Raw genomic sequence first — 5,284 nt, 5'->3', positions numbered from 1 at the left:
TTCTGCTGTCCCAAAGCCCCTTTACCGGGCTGCACCAGGTTGGCCTGTTGTTTTAATAGGAGGGGGAGTTTTTTGGGGGGTTGGGGATGAGGGGTGACGAGCAGGAGGAGGAGAGGAAACAGAGGTGGGGGTGGAGGGGAGACCCGCTCTTTCTAGCTCATTAAGAGAGAAAGGGGAGGGATGTCTGTTTCTCCATCAGAGCAGAGCAGAACAATGACTAAATAGTTTTTTTTCTTCTTTGGATATCTTAATAATAAATAGTATGTATGTATTCTGGCTGTGTCAAAATGTGATTATCGAGTTTCAGTTTAATGTATTCTATAGTACTTGGCATTGAAATTGATGTTTGTGATGACAGACTGTTGAATGATCAGAAAAACTACACGGACCACCAGCTGGATGTGGGATAAAACAGTACAGTCATCTGTGTGAGAAATGCAGCTGGAGTTGTGCAGCTGCAATCGGGTTCTTTTTCCGGTGCAGTTACAAGGTTCAGTCAGCAGGCAGCGCTGAAATACGCTCCTCTTGTAGGAAGACACTGTCATAATGCAACTTACTGTTACTGGGAGTTGGACACACATGCTATACGTTGCCAAGTTTGTTTAAAAAAACAAAAACGTTAACATTCAAAAACAATTTGACATTCTGTGTCCTAAAGAAAATGACTACATAAATTAATAAATTTGAGACTCAAGCCAATGCAAAAGGTGTAGCAAAAACTATGGATTAAAAACTTCAATGATGATCATAATGCTTAGATGCAATCACATTTAACAATATGTTCATGATTATAGTAAATTCATTAACTATAGTTACTGTTTGATGTCTAACTGCACTGCATCATACTGACAGCTTGTTCTAATATTTTGGCTAATGACCTCCAAAACAAGTTTGATGGACATGTTGTATATGATTAGATTTCATGTAGGGTAATACGGTGAAATGGTTAGCACGTATGCCTCAGAGTTCTGATATTCTGGGTTTGATTCTAGTCTCCAGCTTTCCATTCTCCCAGTACTTTTTTTTTCAGGATACTGTTTATTTGTCCACATGATCAGTGATGATTATTAGTCTTATTAATTTTTGTGGCAGTGCCGAACACCAATGGACTGACTGGATGAACTGATGGACATTCTGTCTCTTTCTCTCTTGTTTCAGCCCGTGTAGGCCTCGCATTCGCCAAAAGGTGGGCATTGTCATTGACGGGAAGTGACGATTAAGAGAAGTGCCAAGCTCAAAATCCTGTATAACATACTGTGTGAGCATTGTAACCCAGTGGTCGTTCGGTCTCTCTCTCTCTCTCTCTCTCTCTCTCTCTCTCTCTCTCTCTCTCTCTCTCTCTCTCTCTCTCTCTCTCTCTCTCTCTCTCTCTCTCTCTCTCTCTCTCTCTCTCTCTCTCTCTCTCTCTCTCTCTCTCTCTCTCTCTCTCTCTCTCTCTCTCTCTCTCTTACTTAGAACTTTTTGTTGCCGCTTCATTTGCCATCGTGCCGGTCTCATTGGCGAGCATTCTAGCATTCTTATCTACTTCAAATCCCATCATGCATAGCGTTACCCATCCGGACTATGCTAAGTACAAGGGGCGAAATCCAAATACTCATTCTTTTTTTTTTTTAATCTTTGGCGATGAATGAACAAAAATAGCTGATCATGATGTTTTATTTGCTGTAATAGCCAATAAAGGCTTTTATAATAACAATAATAATAATAATAATAATAATAATAATACATTTATTTTGTATAGCGTTTTTCAAGGGACTCAAAGACGCTTCACAGAAAGTAAATCGTTTTTTGAAAAGGGTCTGAATAATTTTGGACGTGCCACTTTTTGTTTGTGTTGTTGTTCCACAGTGATGCCTCTTGTACAACATTCTATTATTTTCTGGTAGACACCTGTGTCATTTCCAATCCAGGAAAAAAAAATGCTGGTGGAATACAAGTAACTTTAAATTAAAATTTGCCGGAGGTAGGAATAATTTTGGGCTTATTACATACACGTTTTTTTTTTCTTATTAAAGGTGTAGTCCGACAGATTTGTTTTGGGCTGTCCAAGATGTTTCTGGGCAATGACTCAACATTTTACCTGCAGCCAAGGCAAGCTACTTAGCAGTGGCATGTGCAAATATCGCTGTGCGAGCCTCCGTCCTGATTGGTGGACTGGTTTCACCCTTGAACCTAATTGGCTGCTGTCCTCGACTTCCTCAAGCATCAGTTTTGATTGTTGTGTTAACAAACAGCAACAGAAATCCGTCAGACCATACCTTCAACTTATATTGCTTTCACATTTTTTTTTCTTTTGAACAACCATCTACGAAATATGGTAAACAATGAACAACAGGTAATATGACTGTCTCAGAGGGCAGTGATCCTCCTACACCCTTGACAAATCGCAGGTTCAACAAACTCTGAGACTAACACTGAACAGTGACTTGACCTACCCTGAGATAGGGAACGCTGCGTTTTCGCTTCCAGGACAGCTGATTTGAGTTAGTTTGATCAACACAGAGGAGTTTCACCTGGAGTTACCACAACAATAAAAAGACCGCATCAATGGAGCCCCGATTCGACGAGTCACCATGGCAACAGAAAAGCAGAAGGCAGCGCCGCTCTCTGCTTCCCCGTTTTTTACCCCTCTCAAACTGGAAATCTTAATGCGTTTATATGGTGAATTTGAACATGTCGCTAGAGAAAAAAGTGCAACAAAAGAGAGGGAGGTGGTGTGGGAGAACGTTGCTGCTTGTGTAAATATAAATGTAATGTAATGTAATGTACTAAAAAAAGAATTATTGAGCCAATTTAAGATTTCTCTCTTAAACCACAGTGATGATGAATTTGTCTTCTGTTTTTATAATTACGTATTGTGTGAAGGGTGATAATGTGCAAAATGAGTGAAACAGTAAAGTCTTACTGTTTATCCTCATTCATTACATCATGTTCTCGCCTCAAGTGCTGATTAGTCAGCTAACAGCCAATCAGAGTGATCAAATGTCACGACGGGTCAATGCCGATTCAACATGTCGAATCCACCAAAAATGGCCCACTGATACTCCCCAACAGGATCCGACGTTACAACGGCGATTTATACATTAATCAGACGGCACATACCGACGCCCGGACACTTTCCGGATTATTGTATTGAGGCCTAATCACTGAGTGAATTTGTTCATTTTGGTTTTGGCCGCAAGTTCAGCCAGGTCTGGGAAATGGCACTTGTTCTTCTTGCAGTAGTCTAATGGTGTCATGGATGAAACTTTAATGGGGAGCGTGGCTTCTGACAGGTATGCCTGCAACTAAAACAAATCAAAACACAAAATAATATAAAACTCTGTATTAAAGGTTGATCTTTTTTTTTATTGTTTACCTGCACTTTCGTTTTTTTCTGGCTGTCCTGCTCCATCCATATTTTCTTCTACAATTTCAGCATGCGTGTCCAGGAGAGAACTTTGTCCATCAGTCCCAGTCTTCTCCGCTTCTGGCACAGTCAGGTTCACATCTGTCACAAAAAAAAAAGTCTTACCAGGTGAATCACACAGTGGTTGGCGCTTCATGTTTTCCAGAAATATTTTCTTTAGTTGCTGTAGTGAAGTAGCGATCCTTATATCTGGCATCAAAGATTGTGGCCAGCAGATACAAGGGGTCTGCATCAATGTGATCAAATCGTGTCTTCAGTGCATCCAACAGAGTGGTCTTTGAAGTATTCACACCATGGTCAGTGGCCACAGTCTTGTCTACAAGTCTCTTTATGCTCGATGGCTAGGATGACATCTGCTGCTGTAGTTGTAGCCTTGCCACCTGTTCACAGGGCTCAAGAATGGTTATCATATTTTCAATCAGTGTCTACTGGTGTAGGCTCAATGTTGCTGGCAATTTGTTGTTTAATCCATATGCACAGGGTTCCCGCAGGTTTTAAAAAGTCTAATATTATTAGGCCTTAAATGTCTTTAAAACACCCATATTTTCATCCCAGGTCTAAAGTTTGATTTACCCAAGTCTTAAATTTACATCCGCTCCGTCCATTCTGAGAAAATAAATTTGTGTGCACTGTCTGCGCTTTTTGACAGGTGAACATGTTATATGTGGACAGCTGCATGCACTGTTGTGTCACAGCTCTTCACAATAAAGCTGTTCTCACAGCTGGTATATGTATGTACTTTTATTTTGTAGGTGCCGCAGGAAGTGTTAGTTTAATCTTCATGTCGTGTGAGAGGGGACAAGCGTTGAAACTTTAGAGTTGCCGGTGTCCAAAGCTAACTTGGCTGGAAGCTCATTTGAAAGGTTCACGTTGGTAAACATCGACAGGCCTGAAAATTACGCACTTTTTTGGCGAAATACACCATTTGTGTGACCTACGTGAATCGTGGAGAAGTGACGCCGATGAGAAAGTGGGAACGTATAGTGGAGCTATCTTCCCGGCTAACATAAGTCAAGTGTTAACCTTCCTGTCATAAACCATTTACAGTTTTACTATTTAAACACTGCTAAACTTGTCACGTGTTTTTTTTAGCTTGACGTCAGGCACCGTCATCGCATTCATCCAGCTTTTTCTGTCTGTCTTTCTATATATATACAGTATAAAAATTGCGCATTTCAGTTTACTCATGGATTTTCGCTATTTGTAGTCCTATCCCGTGCAAATAGCAGGGGTCTACTATATCCAAAATAAGTTGGAGTGATCTTTTTTATTTTGTCCTCATTAGCCTATTTCAAACTGAATTAATCCAAAAGTAATAAATACTGCTCAAGTTGCATTATTTTAATATTACGGTACTTGGATTACATTAGTAACTAGATTTTTGTCAAATAACTAGAAACTGTATCAGAATACATTTGAAAAGTAACCCCTCCAACCCTGCTTATACAGTATAGCATAATGTGATCATGTGACCATGCATAGATAGATGCTGTCTTTTAATTCTGCTTGATTTTGTTTTTCAAAATGCATCAAATTTAAGTGTTAAATGTGAAATATTCCAAAGGAGCATGCTCCCAGACACCCTTAGAGGGGTTGAATATAATTCTCATTTTCTTCATCCCTCATCCATTTTCATGCCAGGAATGCACATGATTTTACTTATTTTCCTATCTGAGGGTACCTTCTTATATACACTTATTGTTTACCTTAATGCTGTTTTTTCCCTTTATATTTTGTCTTTGAAAATCTCCCAATTTGAACAAGATATATGCTGGTCATGTAGAATATATATTATATATATATATATATAATATAAAATTAAATTATATATATATAATATAAAATTAAATTAAATTAAATTTTAAAAAATTATAT

Source organism: Leptonotus elevatus, chromosome 6, assembly GCF_054856555.1.
Source record: "Leptonotus elevatus isolate MCC_2025b chromosome 6, RoL_Lele_1.0, whole genome shotgun sequence".
NCBI lineage: Eukaryota > Metazoa > Chordata > Actinopteri > Syngnathiformes > Syngnathidae > Leptonotus > Leptonotus elevatus.
Note: the sequence above shows the minus strand (reverse complement) of the source record.